This window comes from Trachemys scripta, chromosome 12 (genome assembly GCF_013100865.1).
Source record: "Trachemys scripta elegans isolate TJP31775 chromosome 12, CAS_Tse_1.0, whole genome shotgun sequence".
NCBI lineage: Eukaryota > Metazoa > Chordata > Testudines > Emydidae > Trachemys > Trachemys scripta.
Genome location: NC_048309.1, coordinates 7,153,030 through 7,175,502, shown reverse-complemented (window position 1 = coordinate 7,175,502; position 22,473 = coordinate 7,153,030).

The window sequence follows — 22,473 nt, the reverse complement described above, 5'->3', positions numbered from 1 at the left end:
AGCCCTGCAAGCCTGTGCTAGTCTACACTGCAGCCTCTGCCCACTCTCTCCTAAGTAGCCCCTTCAGGCTGTATTTTGCAGCCCTTATGTACCCAGGGAAGGGGAAGGGGATTCTCTTCCTCTGCAGCATGGGGCATGGGTCACTTGCTGGTTTGAACTAGAATAAACAGTGGGTTCTCTGTAACTTGAAGTCTTTAAATCAAGACTTGGGGACTTCAGTAACTCAGCTAGAGGTTAGGGGCCTATTACAGGACTGGGTGGGAGAGGTTCTGTGGCCTGTGATGTGCAGGAGGTCAGACTAGATCAGTGGTTCTCAAAGCTGGCCCGCCGCTTATTCAGGGAAAGCCCCTGGTGGGCCGGGCTGGTTCGGCCGATTGCGGCTCCCACTGGCCATGGTTTGCCGCTCCAGGCCAATGGAGGCTGCGGGAAGTGGCGCGGGCCGAGGGATGTGCTGGCCGCCCTTCCTGCAGCCCCCGTTGGCCCGGAGCAGTGAACTGCCGCCAGTGGGAACCGTGATCGGCCGAACCTGAGGACACGGCAGGTAAACAAACCGGCCTGGCCCGCCAGGGGCTTTCCCTGAACAAGCGGCGGACCGGCTTTGAGAACCACTGGACTAGATTATCATGCTCTACAAGTAACCCGTACTCATATAAGCAGTCCTGCTGATAGCAATGGGTCTTATCCTGGTCTCATATACACTGGTTTTACACTAGTGTAATGTCATTGTCAACAATGGAGTGACGATTTACACCAGTGTGACATCAGAATCAGGCTCGCTAGAGTGTTTCCAGATTACAAGCAGGTCTTCTGGGACTCTAGTTCCCAGAGGCCCCAGTCAGTGATCAGGGCCCCATATTGCTAGGTGCCGTACATGTGTGTATATATATATAACAAAAAGATGGTCCCTACCTCAAAGAGCTTACAGTCTAATCTTCAAAAGCCACCTGAACAGAATTACTCAGGGACATTGATAGCACTAACATGGGGCCCGAGCCTGGAAGGAGGTGTGCACTGCACTCTCTTCAGTGGAAGTAGAGGCTTCATAGAGCAGGACTCTTGGTCTGGAGTCATTGGAGTAAGTAAATGTATGTAAAATGGAAAGAAATGGCAATATGGCCCTTCACGTGGGTTGCTGGTGCTAACCCTAATCAATGCCATTGAAAGAGTCCTAACAATGGAGCGGCTACTCTTAATTAGAAGACCCTCTCAAAACTAATTAATTATTACTTGACTCAGTATGAAGCAGCAAAATGTAGCAAGCTGTCATTGTGAAATAGCAATGGAAAAAATACCTAACAGCACCCGATGAAGAATGCCCCTGCAACCAATTACCAGAGACTTTGTGAAGTGCATCTTGATTTACTCCTTGAGTTTTTAAGAAGATTTTATTAATAACTTGCTGCACTTGTTTGCACTTTCAGTCTGCCTGTTTTTTCCAAGCTAGTCAGACACGACAGGTGCTGCTATCCTTTGTGTCCTCAGACTGTCATTTCAAATGTTCTTTGATTATTGGATGGTTCCAGACTTCCCTACCCAGGATTACAAACTGAGTAAAATGTGGGACATTAATGAACATCTAGTTCTGAGGCTTAAGAATTTATTGAACATATCAGGTCATGCTCCAATATCAAACCACCTCACCTGGTGTTTACAGATTTTCTGCCATGTATTAATTGATATATTAGGGCCGCCCAGAGGATTCAGGGGGCCTGGGACAAAGCAATTTCGGGGGCCCCTTCCATAAAAAAAGTTGCAATACTATAGAATACTATATTCTCATGGGGGTCCCTGCGGGGCCTGGGGCAAATTGCCCCACTTGCCCCCCCCCCCCCCGGGCGGCAAGTATATTGTATATAAGTATAAGTATATTGTATATTTATTTGAAACTACGATGGTCGCAAACATTGTTACACAGAATGGTGTGGAAGAAGAAAATTTCAAACCCCTTATCTCATGGATCTTACTGCTAGCAGAAAAACTGTGACATGAGCATATGTGTTTCAAAGCGGATGTCAGCTGGGGAGACTGGATGGCTCAGGGAGCGTGAACGCAATATTAAGCCTTTCACCTCCAGGTCACTGGCTCAAATCTACCTCCGGTGACTAGCAATCAAAAGGGGCTACCATCTCATGTTTGCTGAGTGCTGAATCCATTTCATATTCTCAGGCCAGTTCATAAATGACAATTGTTCGCTGTATTGGCAGCCTCAGCAAAGAGGACAAGCACTAAGGCCTACTCAACACTTGAAAAGATTTGCCGGTATAGCTATAGTAGTCTAGATGCAGCTTATACCAGTTCTCCAAACAAAATAAGCTCTCCCAACAGGAGCACGTCTTTGCCAGTATAACAACATCTACTTCTAGGGCTTTTACCAGTCTAAAAGGTTAAAAATCACATTACTGTGCCAGCAAATGTCTGAAGTACATGCTTGGTGTCTCTCTCTTCACAGGGTTTGGGGGAAGCTAGTTCTGCTCATGCCTGTTCTATGGATAACAAGAGGGATCTCTGTTTCTCGGTCTGTCACTCCAGCATCTTTCATAAGCACAATAATCTTTATTCATATTTATTTAGATATGAAATCATTTAAGAAGATGCCTTCTCGTCACTCTGGGCACGCTAACATTGTTAATACAATAAAATCCCAGCAGCATGAAAGCAGGAATTCAGCTAGCCAGTCATCTCCTACAGAAACTCCTTTCTACCACTTCATTGCTCTGGGAAGCATGGCCTCAGGCCTCTTGCAAAACCGTCGAACAGGTGTCTTTTCCAACATCGCCCGGAAGTCACCAAATCTGGGTTAAGGGGGGTGGGGGAGAGCAAGATCCAGGAACATCCTGCCAGTGCCCTCTCTCTTTTCTAATGAGAAGGCCCCATCTTAGGCATGCTGCTGCCCATAGCTGTGGCAATATGGCCCGGGGACAGAGATGATCCTGCAGATCGGCAGTCCTAGGCTATTTAGGGCTTGATAGGCCATAATGAACACCTTTAACTCCACCAATGGGTAGCCAGTGCAGGTCCCAGAGCACTGGTGTCATATGCGCTCAACAAGCTGCCCTATTCAGTAAGCAAGCTGTTGCATTCTGCACCAGTTACAGGACCTGGATGATTTTAAGGTATAGACCCATGAAGAGTGCCTGAGTTTTCAGCCTGTTAACTGTGTGGTTTCCTTGCCTCAGCAATATTATTATTGTGCTTAAGATTCAGCTCTTTGATTTCCCTGAATTTTTCTTTCCACCCACAGTAGCTGAGCCAAGGTGAATGCAAAGAGTTGTTTTAAAATGAAATGATGATTTCTTATCATAGCTGAGAGATGCTGAATTCCCCCGTCTAAAGTTCATGGATAATTTGTTCTGTGATAACAGTAAAGTGGAGTATAGGGCTCTGCATGCTTGTCATTTGGTTGTCATTTTAATTCAAAATGAGAGGTAAATCTGAAGACACCAAAAGAGGATCTTGCAGCGAGGAGCTACAGAGGGAAGGGACCACATTAAAGAGTGGACAGAGAGGGCGATCCCTGCAGACGTAGAGAGAGAATTTGCACAGGATTGGCAGAAAGGGGATCTTGGCAAGGTTGATTGCACAGAGAGTAAAGTGATAAAGAATTTCATGGGATCTCACAGAGCCTACAGCGACCTGGGCCAGAAACTGAGTAGTTTACAACTACCGCAAAAATGAGACCCCCGGAGTTAGGCTGAGCGTCTGCATCTCCCGTTGAACGCACAGCAGGTACTCCGAACCTTTGATGTCTTCAAGTGCAGCTACCCTGAGTAAAAGACCTAAAAATGTCTTCTAACATCCTATATAGTTAATGCGGATCAAAGCAGTAGCCTATTTCACTGGGAAGGTCTGAATCATCAGTGAATTGCAAGAGAAGAGTATATTGGTGAATGTATTTATTAGCTTGTGGCCATTTATTAAGCTCATAGATGCCATACGCAGTTTCTAAGGTTTTCGTGACTCTTTAACTGAGTCTTCAATTCTGTTAAAACTGGAGATTTTCTCTTTTCATTTGACTGATCTCCTGGGCAGACAGTAAAGCCAAATGCATTTTAATAACTCCTGATAATCCTCTAGCATTTGTGCTTCTCATACCAGAAGCCCGAGGAATGAGTCTGTTTCTTTTGTATCTTTTAAATGAGTCAATAAATTAATTACTCTTGGAATTCAGGGCTGCATAGCATTGGTTGGAGCAAGGTGTAGGGTGTAAGGTGCATACTGCTATCCCCATCAACCCAGCTTGTCCAAAGCACCTTAGTTTTACATTGAAAGCCTGCCCCCAGGCACTCTTCTATTCTGAACACAGCAGTGTTTCTCAAACTGGGGTTGCCGCTTGTGTAGGGAAAGCCCCTGGCGGGCCGGGCCGGTTCGTTTACCTGCCCCGTCAGCAGGTCCGGCCGATCACGGCTCCCACTGGCCGCGGTTCACTGCTGCAGGCGAATGGGAGCTGCTGGAAGCAGCGGCCAGTATGTCCCTCAGCCCGCGCCGCTTCCAGCAGCTCCCATTGGCCCGGAGCAGCGAACAGCGGCCAGTGGGAGCTGCGATCGGGCGGACCTGCGAACGGGGCAGGTAAACAAACCAGCCCGGCCCGCCAGGGGCTTTCCCTACACAAGTGGTGACCCCAGTTTGAGAAACACTGGCCTATCAGCTCCGTGAGAGCATGTAGTTTTGTGATATATATGAATAGAGAACAGCATGACAGCAAACTGCTTCCACTTGTGTGGCTTAACCCAGGGTTTGAGGTATGAAATACTAATGCATTAACCCACTAGTGCCCCCAACTCCAGTAATAAGTATATAATTCCATATTCTGTTGGAATTGTGAGAGATTGGTCTCAGGCTGAGAGAGCAGAATGCAGTCACACAAGGCCGTAAGCACCACTTAAGCTGCTAATGTAGGACACCATCTTTGCAGAAGGCTTTGCATGGGAGTGAATTTCACACACACAGAACAGAGCATGCTCCTTAATGGGTACTGGATAGACGTTAGTAACTAAATCACCATTCTGCAGACAGTAGACCTTGGTAAGCCAGAAAATATACAGGCTGAGCCAAACCACGAGGGTCTTATTTGTCTCCATGAACCACGACACAGTTGCCTCTATAACTCGCATTGGCAGAATTTGGGGTGGGAAGGGGGAAGGTAAATAATTTTGATGGATAATATCTGTTTATTTCTATTTATTTATATCAGTTTAAATTTTCACAGTTGTGGGACATTATGGGAGGGTCAGACAATAATTATGTAATGTCAGTAGATGTTGATATTCAAACAGCTAGAGCTTTATAGCCCGTAAAACACATTGTCAACACCATGTGTCAAAATATACAAAATAAATAGCCTTAATGTTCACTGACACTGACTGATAAAAATCTAGTCCTTCGATGCTCATATAAGCCAAACACAGAGGAATGTTCAAGGTCTCTGTGACTGTCTGGAAGTGGTGCCAGAATTTTCTCACTGACTTGGCTCATCTTCATTCATCAGCACAGAGCTTTGCAGGAGCCCATCTTGTGACTTCATTAGCTTGGCTATCTTCAACAGAAAGCCCCATTGTACTAGTGATCATCCACAGACAGCCTTCTGCTCAGTTTTCTACTAATTAACTGATAACATTTCTTTGCCAAACACCTGGCGTCTTTTTAAAAAAAAAAAAAAAAAAGGAAATAAACCCCAAAGTCTTGAACTCTACCGCTAGGGATGGAATGTTATCAGCAACTTGTCCATGAATAGACCTCCCCACGGATAAATGCAGAAATTTTGAGACTCTGGGCAGAATGCAACTTGATTGGGCATTCTGCCATAGGGGGACCATCAGGTATCCAACTCCTTAGCTCATGATGACCTCTCTGCTCAGAAATCATTTGGCCAGGTCCTCAGGTCATTACTCAAGGAAACTCCCATTGTTCCATGATCTTTATGAAGTTCATAAACTCTCTTTCCTAAAGTCTTTAGATGGGGGTGATGCCTGCCCAAGGACTTTCATCATTGACTCAAATATTCTCACTGTTTTACCAGCCATTAATACGACAGAAGATGTCCTAAATCTAGGAGCTGATATGAACTGCGACTGGGCATCTGCAGGCTCTAGCATCTTGGCAGGATGTGGGACCCTACACTTAGTCCCTGATCCAGCAAAGCACTCAAGCACTTGCTTATATTTAAGCACGTGCATAGTCCAATAGCCTTCAGTGAAATGAATGATGTGCTTACAGTTAAACATATACTATCCTGGGCTAGGGGCTTAGAATGTCCACACACTACTGAGCAATCTGGCAATCCGTTATTGCATGAAAACGTGATGAATGTCCGTAAAACACGGCAAAGAATGGAGAAATGTCACCATCTCTAACTTCATTATTTCATCCGGTTAATGCAAACTGGGTACATCACCACAACTCAATTAGAGGGCAGATTTTCTGAATATTTGATCAAATCCTGGCTGATGTCAAACAAGAGAGTTAATGAAGCTTAAAAATGTACGATGATGTGCTAGAGGCTACATAAAACGTGTTTTAAAAATCTGCTGGAAGACAGATTAACATGTAGTGCAGAAAGGAGAGAAGGAATTCTGAACAACAAATTGAGCCATCTGGCATGTTTCTCTGGTGGCATGATAGTAACATGTATCAGAAGACAAAGAAGAATCACCATATGGACCTAGCTGCAGTGGTAATTCACACATGTTGTCAAGCTAACTCATGCTCAAGTCTTGGACCCAATTCTGAAATTGAAGCAATGGCTACCAGACTCAGTGAAAGATTATGGGTTGACTTTGATTTTGCTCATCTCAGATTTACACTGGTGTAACTTCACTGACTTCATTTGGGTTAATCCTGATTTACACTGGAGAATATGAGATCACAGTCAGGTCTATTATATTCTGCTTCCTGGAATGACAGAAAGTTACATATGCATGTGCAGAGTGACATGTGATACCCAAGTAGAAGCAATGGGATTGAGAAAATGTATACGCACCGGAGAAATATTATAAAGATGAAACAGTTTCCCCAGGGTTCCATTGTTTTTATACCACAACCCACAGCCATGACAATATTATCAATATTATTCATCTTGTGTTGTTCTTTGCAGATTACCTGCTTTTTCTGGAAAACTGCATGGTCAACAACGGCGCCCACCAATTCCTTATGGCCACAAGAACTTCATAATATTGTGTGTAAAAGTGATCTTGCTACTAACACCCAATAAAACAATTCTTCTCCAATAAAACAATTTATTCAGTGTCTAAAATGGTATTTTCTGAATCTGTGCCAAATATTGAAGGTAATGAATCCGGAAGAATAAACCATAAATTAAGCACTTTCTTTTCCTCCATGAAAATGTTGATTATGAACTTGACTATACATAAACCATAGACAGTCCTTTACATAAAGAATTTATATGAAATCCTCTGACTTTGCTTTTGGGTGGCCAAAGAAGAGATGATTTGCCACAAACTAGACTCTTTCCCCACCACCTTCTTTTCATTTTTGTCCAGCCTTTTGTACACCGTTGGATTTTATTGTGTTTATAAATATAGTTTTCAATATAATGTTCTTCCTCAGTGGCATCAACACAGAACCTAAAACATACATTGCCTGATTAGTTCTTGACCCCAAATGAGTTTTGTCTGTTTTCTGTGCTTCTAAATACACATTTGCCATATGCTGCCTCATATGTCACTTTCCTTTCTAATGCCACTTGGGACTAAGTGTTATGAGGCTTTTATAATAATCTCATGGCTGTTATAGTCAAATCTGGGAAACAAAGTTTCATCAAACTGGGAAAAACTTTTGTGAAACCCAAAATTTAACAACATCAAAAAACATCAGCATTGTCATGACCCCCAAAGCACCATCATGTCCTCCTGCCCCTAGAACTTGTGGGTCAAGTTCCAGTCCGGGCATCAATGCATTCCCATTGAAGTCAGTAGGATTTGATCTGATTTATACCAAAGCTGAATTTGGCCCTCGCGTCTAATAAAAATCATAATATATGTCTGTCACAGCTATGTAGCTCTACAACAGTGCAGCTTACCCTGCATGGGATCTTCTCAGGTTAGAGGTCACAGTCTGGGAGACACAGTGCAGAAGACAAAGGCCAGGCACCCTTTTATTCTTCCTGAGTTCATTTTTGCACAGAGCCTTCCATGTGGCCAGAACTTTGGGTAGTGGCATTTAATGTTTCAACTATCTTACTCCACAGAGGAGTTTAATTGCTTATTCCATTTAGCCAGAATGAAGGACGGCTAGCACACCGATCAGTTTCAACGGGGATGTGATTGCCCATCGATCAGGTCACACTTGCTAGTAGCTACCAACACCCTTCAGTATGACAATAACAATATTACAGCACCTTATGCAATCACTGCAGCGATACCAACCCAGCACTGGATCTCTCTTGAATTTCAATAATATCCATGCTGGTTGCTGCATGGAAAAGTTTCAAATTGCAACCGTTGAAGGAGTATAACCACTTCCGTTTGAACCCACTCTACTTCTCCAGGGGCTCACTGTCTCAGTTCAGTGACAAAGTGGCTTTTTAAGCTGGGAATGGTTGAGCGCTCCTTTTACTATTTTATCACACCCTCGTTGTGGTATTGTTTCTTCCATATGCACCCATGTAATTCTCATTAGCAACCCGAGGAGTAGTTATTTGCATCAGGAGTAGAATATTTTCTTCCTTCCACTTCCAGCTGAGGGGGAATTACTGCTGCAGTAGCAAAGAGTGGGGGACAGGGAAAAGGATTGATGATGAAACTGAAAAACCATAAAAGCCAGAATGGAGGGAGAAGTGTGCCCAAAAGAAGCTGCATTCCCTTGGTTCTCACTTTCAGAGCTGATTATCCAAGCTTTCTACGTATTTCAAATAAGCGTCAATCTTCACCCACAGCAGCGCAGCATGGAGATTTTGTGAGCCCAGGAGTACTTTTTATTTGTAACCCCAGCTTGGCATTTGCCAGCTCCAGCACCAGACTGAGCTTCTGGGGGCCCTTCCAAAATGACTACAACTATGATGGCTGCCAGAGTCCTCTGACTCCATTTCCCAGCATGCTTTGAGTCAGGGGTGGGGACAGAAGGATCTAGAAAACTGTTCTGGAGCCAATAGGAAGGCTTCTGCATGGGACAAGCAGTTCAGGGACCAATGACAAGAGAGGGTTGCACCGCCCTCAGTGACGGGACTGGCTGACTTTAAAAGGTAAGGGCCTATGGGCTGTAGTAGTAACTATAGCCCCTGCAAGGCTTTTGGATCCTTGTAGTTCATATACCTACGGCTATTCATGTGCCCCTCCTTCCCCTCCATGTGCTCCTCCCAACATCCCTCCTTTGGTTCTGCAGGGAGAGCCAATAGGAGCTGTGCAAGGGCTAACCGCCCCCTACACAAGCTAGTCTGAATCCAGCGAGCACAGGTAACAATAGTACTGAAGACCACGCCGTCTGGGTGACAGTGTGAGTTGTACAAACTGGGCAGTGCCGTAACAAGGGCAAGGCGAGTGAGGCACTGGCCTCGGGCGTACAAAGTGGATGGGCGCAGCTCTACTGCCCAAGTGGGGCGGAGGGAAAAAAAAAAAGCCGCGATTGGCGGCGCTTTGGCGGCAGCTCTACCGTCGCCGCTTCTTCGGTGGCAATTCGGCGGCAGGTCCCTGAGTCGCTCTTGGAGGGAAGGACCTGCCGCCAAATTGCCGCCGCTGCTTCATTCATTCTTCGGTGGTAATTCGGCAGCGGGTCCTTCTCTCCGAGAGGGACTCAGGGACCCGCTGCCTAATTGCTGCTGAAGAGCCTGGAGCCGGCCCTTGCCTCGGGCGCAAAAATTCCTTGTTACGGCTCTGAAACTGGGCCTGGATTCTGGGTGAGTACTTTGCTCACTAGCCCATGCGGCACTGTAACCATGGCTCTTTTGACACGTGCTATCTGGATTCAGGCTTGCTCAGGAAAGCTAGCCTGTGCCTAGCTTTTGCTGTGTAGACATACCCTAAGAATTCTTGAGTCCTGCACAGTCTCTCTGCAGTCTGATTTCCTTGTGCTGTCTCTCCTGTGTTCAAGCCTTCAGCCCCTGCAGGGTGGTGGATAATGGCCCCTCAAGGAAAACAACTTCCTATGCCTCCCACCTCCTCTTTAATATACACCAGATCAGTAGAGGAAGTTGTAACATGTCTCCTTGCTTTCCAAATCACTTTAAAAAATCCTCATGGAAGCTGATAAGCCAGAGTAAACATAGGATTGTGTAGATTCCTTTCTTTTTTTATTGCTGAGTTGTTGTTGGTTTTTTTTTTTTTTAAGGACCAAAGCACAGTGCCAATAACATGTCTGAAATCACAGTTTGGTATTATTAGAAATTTGTGTTTTCAGACATTAAGCCTCATTTGCACACTGAGTCTGGGATAGAAACATATTCATCAGTTATTCATTAATATTTTTTTCTATATTGCTTTAATGTCTCGAGGGCCCATTCACACTGTGCATATAACAAGAAGACAGTCCCTGCCCCCAAGAGCTTACAATCTAGATATAACACAAGATGTAACAGCTGGATACAACAGGCAGGGAAGCACAACATAATTCTGAGATGATTCTGATCAGTTCTCATCTCTCATTCTTCCCTGATTCTCTAGGGGAAACATTCTCCATTAATCAGGGATTCAGTGCTATTTTGATTCACCTATTCTTTCAATCACCACGGTAATTTACCTTGTGTTCCATTAAGGAAAGATACAATATGCTTCCCCATGAAGTGTGATATCCATTTAAGTGGAACTGTTTCTTCTTGTATTATCATCCGTACAGCAAGGGAGGAAAAAACCACAATCTTTCGCAATCACCGCTTTTCAGCTTATCAGTGTCTTTTGTCCTTTGGCAGTGTATAGTCTCCCATTCGGTTTATATGTAGTAGCTGTCATAACACAGAGAACAGGTTTTATGTTATTGTTTTTTTTTTAAAAAAAGATCACTCCTTTGCATGACTGGAGCTAGTGATGGGCAAACCTCAAGCAACCCACATTGCAGGGACAAATCCTGAGGAGGTGCTGAGGTCAATGGGAGTTTAGCTGCTCAGCATTTTTCTGACCTGTGTGATCCTGCCAGGTGCCTAGAATCACATGGGGAATGCTGAGCACAGATCCCATTGAGTTCAATTGTCTTTGACCCAGAAGGCAAGCAGCAGAATCAGACTCTGTGAAATTATCTGAATCACCTGGGTCTGCAAAATTGGAATGTAAATCTCAGGAGAACAGGTTTTCTCATGAATTTTCCTGCATTTTCTGCTTCCAGACATACTGGAAATGCTACAATACTGACCTCTCTCACTGTATCTCTTTACTTTTGTTTCTGCGCCCGGGGGAAGTATGTGAAAATTCAAACCGATGAGGAAAAAATTCACCCAGTTCAGTGCTTTTTAGCACCTCCATAAGATCTCGCTCTGTGCGGGTTTGGTTTGTGTTCGGAGTGAAGCTTTGTGTTGGCTCTTATTGTAAGCAAACCCCATGGCCCATCCATAATATATATATCACTAGTTTTCATTGTCGTTCAGAAATTTTCCTCATTAGGGGCACAATTTCCAGAGAGGATTCCAAAGGGTGCAGCTGCAAAACCCTATACACACATAGACAGATATTTGCTTATTATGTCCCTAGAGGCTTTTCATGAAATTTCAGTCTTCTCGTACCTTGGGAGCCAATTGAGTGCCTTCAGTATGAAATTCCTTTAAAATCCTAAAATAACTGGATATGCCCAGATGGCTGGAAAAGAAGTCACTTTGTGTCTGTAATGGAGAGTAACTGTGCAGGTCTGGCTGTTTTCTACAGTATTATTGCTTATATTTAACCCTGTGGACAACTCTTGCAATTTAATGTGAGTGTCACAATAATTGGTTTCAGGGTAGCAGCTGTGTTAGTCTGTATCCGCAAAAAGAACAGGAGTACTTGTGGCACCTTAGAGACTAACAAATTTATTTGAGCATAAGCTTTCGTGGGCTACATCCATGTAGCTTATGCTCAAATAAATTTGTTAGTCTCTAAGGTGCCACAAGTACTCCTGTTCTTTTTACAATAATTGGTGTTTTTCTTAAAGCTCCATCTCCTGGAGTCATGTGATTTTTTTTGTGAGAATCTCAGCTTTCAGTTTAAGAAAAGGAAGTTTATAGGTATCATGGTTACAATGTGAACCCCTTGATTCTGAAAAACCAGAAGACAAATAAGAATATCCCAACACTTATTACTTTTTTTAAATCTCATGATTTATTAAAGCAACCTCATGTTTTTGGCAGGCCTAACTTGTGGTTTTGGAACCTTAGGGGGTTGGCGAAAGTGTAGTATCAATGAGATGCTTTGGCAAGAAGACTTCTAGGAGATTATTACAATTATTGAAACATACTGTTCAATAGTGCAATGGACTGGGAGTTAGGACTCTCAGATTCTGTTATTGCTCGGTTATTGTTTCAGAGTGTGACTTTGGGCAAGTCGACTAACCTCTCTGTGCTTTAGTTGAGCAGTAAAACCTGTGCACCAATCACCTTATAAAGGTGGTGTGGAGTTTCATTAAAATTGGTGGAACACTTTGAGATCCAGTGCAGTATAAGTGTGAATTTTATTGTTGTTATGACACCTCTGAAGGCATGTCATAACTGTCCAGATGGACATTCTACCCTATATTATTGCCCTATTAAATGTTTGGTCAGTTGCCTTCAACCCGAACACTCAAATAACTGTAACAATAATGAATAATCTGAGTGGTTAGGCCTCAAACTGTCTTGAAATAGCCTCACAGTCCTAGCCATAACTTTTTCTTTCCTTAGGCTTTTCTTCCTTAATGCAGCACTAGCATTTAGTGGAGAGACGCAATAGCCCCATTGACACAGCAGTGTTGACCCCAGGGCTTTGCTTAACGTATCCAGGCCATGATCCGAAACTTCAGTAACAGCTGAATTCACCGCACTCCATTTCTTCCTACTTACTGTTCAGAGAGCATCTCTAAAACACAACACATATGCCTCATTCATCAGAAAGCTGGAAACATGCTGTCTATTGTTGTAAGTTACTGTTTGCCAAAGCAGTGTTTAAGTCAAACCCCGGTTAATACTCCATAACAAGAAAGAATGTGTAGTCCAAGAGACGCACATGGCCTTACTTGTCTATAAGATATTCAGCCAGTAATCCTAAGGCAGTCAGCAGCAGCAGTGATCTGTGAAGATGAGACTTCACAGCAATATCGGAACCCATTACAAAAATCGGTGATAAATTGCAGTGGGCAGGTTACATGCTTTGCAGCTAGTAGTGTGATGCAATCAAGTGAAGTCTATGTACGCAAATTATGGCCATTGAGAGATGAAAGGAGATGTTGATACACTCTATTCCTGCAATCTATATTCTCAGTTACAAGCCAGCCAAGCCTTTTATTCAAAATGAAAACAATAATGTGAGCTTTTGTGACTGCTAACCTGTACTTTATCAATGAATGATGAAAGAAATGAAAAACTACAAGCCTAAGAAAACAGAGGAGGCAGAAAGAGACAGCTCGACAAGCCTATGTCTAGTGAAAGAGACGGAGGCTGGTCTTTTAGTTACAGCACTGAACCGGGAACTCAAGTTAATCTCAATTTAATTCCTTGTTCTGCTACCCACTTCTTGGGCGACCTTGGTCAAGTCATTGAATCGCTCTGTCTCTCAGTTTCCAAGATGTGAAATAATTAATAAATTGGTCCAAAAATAAATTTCATCAATTCTTTCTTCAAAAACATATTATGAAAAAAATTTGATTTTCAAAATGTGTGTTTTTTCAACAAAAAAAGCCCCTGAAAATCTTTCAGTTGTCAGTTTTCACTTGATAATTTTTTTTGTTTTTTCCTTTTCCCTCTCTTCAGTGGCAAGATAGAAAAAGGAAAAATGGTGGAAAAAAAGGAAAAAAATAAACTGAAAAATGTTGATACATAAGAGCATTGCAGCAATTCAGACACAGGGAGGACCATGGTGCATCATGAGAGATGTAATCCTGCCAAGAAGCAGGGCTCATAGAGAAGAATGAGGAACCTAGAACTACAACTCTCATGAGACACTGTAGTGGCTCAGAAGATATTAATGTCAACCTGGAACAAAAGATTTTGATTTTGATTTTTCCTGACTGAAAATTCTGCTGAAACTGACCTTTTCCCTTGGCAAATTTAGATTTCAATGATATCCCATTTCCAAAGGAAAAATGTTTCATTTAAAAGTTATCAACTATCCCTAGTCATTTTTCATGTGTTCAGTTTCCAGTAGTTCTTAGCGTGTAGGGATTTAGAATGGGATTTTCAAAAGCAACATTGACTTTAAATGGGATTTGTGCTCCTAAGTCAGAGAGGTGGTTTTTAATATCCTGCCCTTGTTGCCCTGGCATGGCAGAACATTTAAAGCACCCTAAAATTCTAAAAGTTTTACTATGTGTTTGCACCTGCAAAGTGCAGATGCATTTTTGCGAGTGCACAATTTTGCACATGTACAAGCCAAGTCTCAGAAGGAGGGGAGATCCAGCTTAAAATGTACTACTATATGGTCATGGATTTTGTTTTCTGACTTCAACCTCATTCAGTGCTGACCTTTGGTCACACAGAGTTCAAAATGTGGCACTCCCAAAATATAAACCAAAGTGGGTAAATATTCACCTGTAACTCTCATTGTCCCCCGCCCCCTTTTCAGCTCCTGTACATTCACACTTTTGGCTCATGTCTAATTCCCCTTCTTCCTCTTTCTTTGTTAGAAAATCCAGTTACAGCTTGTATCATGACTTATGGCCTGATCTAGGTTCCAGTTGAGGTCCATTTCTAGTATTAATCATAGATTTGGTTTACACTAAATGTTACATAACTGTTACAAAGGCCAGATTCTTTTGGGAAAAGAAAAATTCCTTCACCATAGAACAAGATCTTTATCCTAACACAGAGCTACGTGAGCTCAGTGGTAGTTCAGGGCTGTTAGAAGAGCAAGTGGATGGTTGCTCTTGTTATGTTCACGGCCTACAAATAGAAGTTAGATAAAAACATAAACTACTGGTTCAAGAAGGTTGCAGTGTAACACGACTTTATTTCTCAAAATCCAGGACTTTAACGCATCAGAACCCCAAAACAGAGAGAGACCAAGCAGGCTGCTCCTTAAGGTAGAGGGGCACAACTCATCGCACCTTGCTGCAGGCTGGCATTTAGCAGACTGAGTCTGATCACATGCTTCCCTACAGAACCCATTAGCCTGCAAGCAGAACCAGGAAACCCCATGCAAATTAAAGCAACAGAGCTTACAATTCCTACTCCATTTTCAATACACCACAGCCATCTTGGCTAACAAACCAGGAACTGAACCAGGGCTCACCAGAGCTAAAATCATGTGCTGCTATAGCTTGAGCTGGGTCTTTAACACTCCTGGCCCGAGTGGATTGGCGCAGAAGTGGAACAGTAATACACACTCACGAGTGGGTTATACAAGGGCCAGCACCATGTTGGACAGTAGAAATAACAGTGTGCAGGGTTTGTTTTTTTTTACTATTAGTGATTTTTCTCCCGCTGGCTTTCTTAAAAGAGAATATACCAACTGTCTCTCGGCTTATTATTTTCTTTTATCCATCTAGTTTCAGGCTCTCTCCAATAGTCAGGAGAAAAAAAATATCCGGGAGCTTCAAACAAATCACACTGGGCCTTGCAGGGACCAGAGCCAAAGGTCAACTTTAATAATGTGCATTCTCCTGAGAGGACAGTAGCATTCAGGAGAGAAATCACCACTGTGTCTTTGTACACACAGAAGGCTGGGTATCATTAGATAAGGGCAAAACAGCTCCTGAAGGTGCATGGGAAGGATGAAGCATAGAAACTTCTTTTTAAGTTGCACCGTAAGATTTTAAAGATATAATAATTTTTTGACAGTTCATCCGGCTCACCATAAAAACAGCTCCTCTTTGCATGTACAAGCGGCTAGTTAAGGGCTAGACTGAGCCTTCAAGCACAGCCCTGAGCAAAGGGCGAGCCTTCAACTATACCACCTCATGAGAACTTCTGGGTAGCATTGTACCTCAGAGCCATGCCTCTGAGCCTCAGGGCCCTTGCCCACGTCTTCCTTGCTCTAGGGACAGGGGAAAACACTTCGCTGCTGACCTAGGTCACTAGCATATTAGAACACCTGGGTTGACCAGCGAGTTAGGTGGGTGGAGCTAAGGCTGTGACTCGCTTCCCTACACACATGCTCCAGGGCGGGAGTAAATAAACACATAATCCCACTTCCTCCTGTGTGCCTAGTCTCAAGATCTGGGCAGCTCATACAGGGCTGTGAGGGAGGTGTACACTCCATGACTCCCTTGTATAGGCATATGGTCCAGCCCACAGGCCTGGTCTACACATAAAGTTTCACTGGTTTAATACCTCCCTCTTTACTGGTCCGAGTAGATGGCTGGGTGCCTTGCAGGGAGTTGGCTTGCTCCAATTTTATGATGCTGGAACTATTGGGTGAGGTTCTATGGTATGGCCTGTTATGTGGGTCAGATTAGATGACTGTGATAGTCTTCTCTGGCCTTGAGAAGCTATGAAACTAGGCCCATCTCCCTGCAGGTATTAGGTTCCTAACTCCCATTGATTTTGATGGGTTCTTAAATATCGTCAAGGCTCTGGGCTTTACTCCCTACCTCAGAGTGAGAGAGAACAGGGGGAGGCATTGTGATTCTTGCACAATCCACTCCCTGGTCTGCTCATGAGTCACGGCAGCTACACGCTGCCCCTTACTCAGGGCAGACTGTAGAATCGCAGTCTAGACCGAAGGTTTTAGATCCTTTTTCTGCAGAATGGATACTTCAATTGGCACAAATGGAGAGGGGAAAAAGAGGGTTATCTTTTGACTGGACTCAAATTCCAACATGCCTGCCTCTGTATATTGTGCATGCCTTGTCTTCTATTTGCTCAGACAAGTCTCTGCTAAAATACCAGAAGTCTCCACTATACATTTTTTAAATAACAAAATAATATGCACGCAGCAAGTGTGGTGTTTGGTTTGGAGTCAGATGTAATTAGGAAGATTGTAACTGAAGAATAGGACCAGACACAGTTAATTATATTTTTTACTGCATTGATAAAGCTGAGCCTGACTCTAATCACAAAGGCCTTGAACAGTAATAACAGGTTACATACATTTCTGTTACACACTGAGCTGTTAGTTCATTCCCTTGCTGTGTGCCTCACAACTGCAGCTGTCTGCATTTGAATTCCTAAAACTTACCTCAGTTCCCTTTCTTGGTAAGGCGACTAAATCCAAGCAGATATTACGGCCTGTTTCATGGCAAAGTCTGTTTAAAAACATTACGGCCATTTGATCTTTATCTGAGTGCCACTCACTTCTGTGCTATGCATCCGAAGAAGTGAGGTTTTTACCCACGAAAGCTTATGCCCAAATAAATCTGTTAGTCTTTAAGGTGCCACCAGACTCCTTGTTTTTGTAGATACAGACTAACACGGCTACCCCCTGATACTCACTTCTGTGTAACTTCTAAAAGGTGTAGAAGGCAGGTCATGGTAAGTGAGGCATACTTTAGGATTGCTTGCTAAATATGCAAAACTTCAAACCCAAAACAATACTGGGTTCGTGTTAGCTGTTGTTTTCTATGCTGATGAATGCACGAATGGGACATGGGTAATTAGCTTTATGGACACCGTAGTCTGGAGCTCTCAAGTCTGACTGCATTTGGGGATTTTAGTTTGGCCATTTCTCCACTAATTTTGATGTACAGGGTGTCACTGGAAAGCCAGAAAAAAATACACGCTTGTATTTGTTTATTAACCCAACAGGTTAGCTGGTTACTTTGAGAGGGAGAGAGGGAATGCCCCCACAGCAATAATACTGTTATCTACGGGAAAAATATCACAAACCCAATATCTGGTGACCTCTAAAACATAGCTGTCAATGATCAGGCAGATAGTGTGAGTCCTGGTTCTAGTCCTAGCTCTGCCACTGACCCGGTGCATAACCTAGGACAAGTCACTTAACCTTTTTGTGTCTGTTTCCTTATCTACAAAATGGAGCCAGTGATATTTACTGTCCCTTGTAAAGCGCTTTGAAATCTACAACTGAAAAGTGCTAGATACGGGGCTAGAGGAGTTCTGCTCTGCCTTCCGCAGCCCCAGAGCTGGAGGAATTCGCTCTCCCCACCTCAGCCCAGGGGGAGAGGAGCTCTCTCGTCCTCCCTGCTGCAGCCCCAGGGTGGGAGGAGTTCTGAGTCCCCCGCCTGGGCCCTGTGTCTGGAGGAGCTCTCTGCCTCCCCCCCACACACACACACTTTTTCTTCTATGGTATTTTGTCCTAACACAAATTCAGGGAGGTCATACACATATCCCCCTAACGTGAGGTTACGGATGCACGTGAGCCTGCTTGGTTTGCACATGTTCTCCTCCATAAAGTTAAGGAGCCCATATTCGAGGTGGATCAAAGGTACAGTTCATTAAAATGGTGAGTGTACTGCTGTGTATTTCTTTGCATCTGATGTATGTGCTTGTGTCGGTATGGTTTAATGTGTATAGTATGTGTGTGTTTAATACGCCCTCCCCCCCAAAGCAGTAAAATTTATATTCCTGTGCATGCCCCTGATTCTAGCTATTAAATAATGATGATTGACAAGTGGCTGTTTGGGTATGTGTGCGGGGTCAGGGAGACTTTGAGTTTGCAGGATTTCATTTTTCCAGATGGCTTCATAAGGAAGCATAAAGTCTGGCTTTAGCTTTCTGTGTCTGTATCTCGCTGATGGGAGATCTCTCTCCTGCATTCATTAGCCTCATCTTCATAGGGCTTATCCTCTTTGCCTATTCGTTTCCAGGAGCAAAGCTTCCACTCCGGGGAGATCAGCTTTGTCTGTCTCTCCCTGGAAGTGGAACATCTGCTCAGCATTCATCCATTCAGGGTCTACGAGTGCTGATGCAAATGCTCCCTTTGCAATTGCAGGCCCCGCTCAGATATGAAGCACTTTAGCTTCTAGGTGTCTTCTTCCACCTGTGTCATTTCTCAGCAAAGACCTTATTTTAGAGGGAATCCCATAGGAGGCTGAGGGTGGGGGTGGAATTTTCCTCCGAGTTGTGGCCAGGGTACAATATAGTACACAACCCACATGCTATAGTACTCCAGGGGCCCCCTGCCTGACTCTTCCATGGGAGACTCAGGCAGGTGGATCAATGCAGTCATAGATCTACCTACAAATCACCCTCCAGGTTGTCAAGGAGTGAGGGTCACAAGGGGAGATGGGGGAGTTCTCCTGGGCAGCCTGCCTGTGGGCTGTTATCCTCCACCCACTGGAACTGAGGCAATTCTGTAACACTTGAGCTTCCATGAATGTGGGGGTGTCAGAGAAACAGCGTATCACCTTTGCAAAGCCAAGTGCTCCATGTTAGCGAGGTCTCTTCTTTATAGCCTCATCCTTGTAGCCTTCTTGTACCATTCCATTGTTTTGTGAAACACATTGCAAGAAAAACATAAGACTCCTATTCCCTCTGCCCTTAGCACTGCTAAGAATAATACCTACCATTCCTACAGCACTTTGCAAATGGCATATAAATATAAATCTCTTCTCCCACCAATGAAACGCAGCCATGGGTGGAATTAACATCACAGAGTGGTAGAACACAATAGACTAGTATAGGAAAGTGGACAAAAATAATGCTTTATCCAATCGAAACTACAGGAGTCATTCAGGTAGGGGGAACATACACTTAACCAAATTAGACTTCAACCAAGACAGCATGGCCAAGATATGCACTTGTGAAAAGTATCATGGGATATTTACTGCCCACAGAACCATCACTGGATAGTGTCTCACCTGAAAGTTCTGGGAAGTAGGCCCCAGATCCTCAAAGGTATTTAGGAAATCAATGTCAGTTAGAAGCCTAAAGACCTTTGAGGATCTGGGGCTGGGTATTTAGAAATTATAGGAAGCTTTTCTATTTGAAATCTGTCATTTCTTCAGCTTGTCAGCTTTTCCTCTCATCTGTGCCCCACCAGATGAATTGCTGTCTAGTGGCTGAGCTGAAAGAAAAAAGTTCACCAGCTCCTATGCAATACAGAGGATAATATCTGCTGTACTGCCGTATACAGCAGTGCTAATATGAGGGAGGGAGACTTTACCACGGTCACCTCTCATGGCTGGGGGGAAATGGAACAAAGCAATCTCAGACCCACCTATGATCGTTCTTTATCACCAGCTACCAGATCAGAGGAATAAAGAAGTGCAGCTCCACATCCTAAAGGGAATTATCAAATTAGAGTGTTACAGCTGAGACTGGTGGGAGGATGTGCAGGAGCTTGTCAAGGGAAAGTGATTCAATGGATAATTGTTTCACAGGAGAACTATTGGAACTAATAATCCATCTAATAGCTGAGAAGAGTTAAGTAAAGAGTGAAGGAATTTCCTTCTTGCTTTTTCCGGCCTGGGTCGGTAACACCAGATGCCATGTAGCAGTTCATCCAAATTAAGAATTTATAGAAAATTCTTCCCTCCCCCTGTCTATTCGAATTTTACTTCTTGTTAATTGAGTGCAACCCTTGAATACGTGAGCAATGCAGGACTCCATCTCCTCCAGTCAGGAGCATTACTTAGCCCGAAATCCCCTCTGAATACCTGAGAAGCACCAGCATAAAGCAGGGTTCTGGCTAACGCACAGACTGATTGCTTGGGCTCCCTGAATGGAATGACCTTCTGTTTTGTTTTCCTTTTCTTAATAATCTTTGAGGTTGAACAAAGCCAAAATGAAGCCGTGGGGATGCTCACTGCCGTGTACGTAGCAGAGCTCTGTGTTATTGCTTTTCTAAATTGAGATGAGCAACATGTAGGCGTCGGATGAGAGAAAGGAACAACTGCAGTAACATAAACGGAAGTGTTTGTGCCTTGGTTTTTGTCTAAAAATTAAGGAATTAGTGGAAATTAGTCAGATTTGGGCACCTAACTCCCTTAGGTGCTTTTTAAAATTTCACCATTGAGAATTGGGGCCAAATTAAATCTGATTTTCCTTGGTATGTGTCAAACTCATTCCTGGCAGAACTCCATTTAAATCATAAATGTGGCCCCAAATGTTTCTTTTTATTTCACACAGCGAACAATATGGGATCCCTCATGTAGCTTATTCGCTACCTGCAAATTCCTTTGTATTCCAGTAAAAGGCTGGTGGAGGAAGCTGATATTGCAAAAGGACTTCTATTTAGTTCCTGTCAGGGTTCTCCTTTTGCAAAAATCTTCTCAAATCTCATGTATCTGGCAAATTATCCATTGCTTCTTACATTTCTGTAAGATTCTAGGATCATAGTCAACAACAGCCCCATATGAGATTTTTATAGGTTCCCTTAAGGGACTCGTAAGAAAGCAAAGAGCTCCATTAAGTTACAGCTACAAAGAGGGGAAAAGTATATACTTTCAAAATGAATGAAAATATAAGTCCCCATGGAGTCATTTTTATGAGCTTTTATGAGTTTAATCTACTATTATGCCAGTTACACTCAACTTTCTAAGGAACCAAAACGAATACAAAATGCACAGCTCATAAAGGCCAAGTCATTGAATCATGATTTGGTAGAATATTAAGCTGATAAATAAGAGCAGGTAATTTCAGTTTTGTGTCTTGTTCTTAGTGCTTGTCTTGTCTGCCTGTACATTTGGTTTGTTGGAACATACATTTCAAAAGTTTATGATTATCTATTTATCCATCCAGCTCATGCTCGTCGCCAGGGTATCTGAGTGCCAGACTGATGCATGAAACCTGTTACATTTAGCTTTAAAGGTAAAGGGCCTGATTTGAGAAAAATTGCACCTGAAAATTACAATGCTTCAATACACAATTAACTGTAGGCACAATTCATAGTTCTTTATCATGTAACTACCCAATTGCACTTACCACCCAGGTAGTCATATGGGCAGTGAACTGTGTTGCACAATTATTTGCAGCTGCAAAATTGCACCCCAAAATTGGAGGAGGGGGTAATGCTTGTGGACAAAGTATTAAATGCAGTGACGTCAAGGGCCAAATCAGTCTTTCAGCGTGTACATTGCCCCTGTTGATTTCAGTGATTGGGAGCTGCCCATTCAGAATTCGCTCTAAGCATTTAGTTTGCTATTGATTTTCCTTGTGATTGGCTCTTTTGTTCTGGTATCATTTTATCCAGGAAAGGTCAACACAGAGGCAGCATCCATTCTCCATTCCTTCCTTTGATCCAGTTGACTTAGTCACAACAAGCTCATGTGACTTACCCAGAGGTCACACAAAGAGTTTCCTCCAATCACCACTATCCGCGCCCTTCACTCTAGCCACCATAATAAGGCCTCCCAGAGCAGGGGTTCTCAAACTGGGGGTTGGGACCCCTCAGGGGGTCGCGAGGTTATTACATGGAGGGTTGCGAGCTGTCAGCCTCCACCCCAAACCCCACTATGCCTCCAGCATTTAAAATGGTGTTAAATGTACAAAAAAGTGTTTTTAATATATAAGGGGGTGGGGGTTGCACTCAGAGG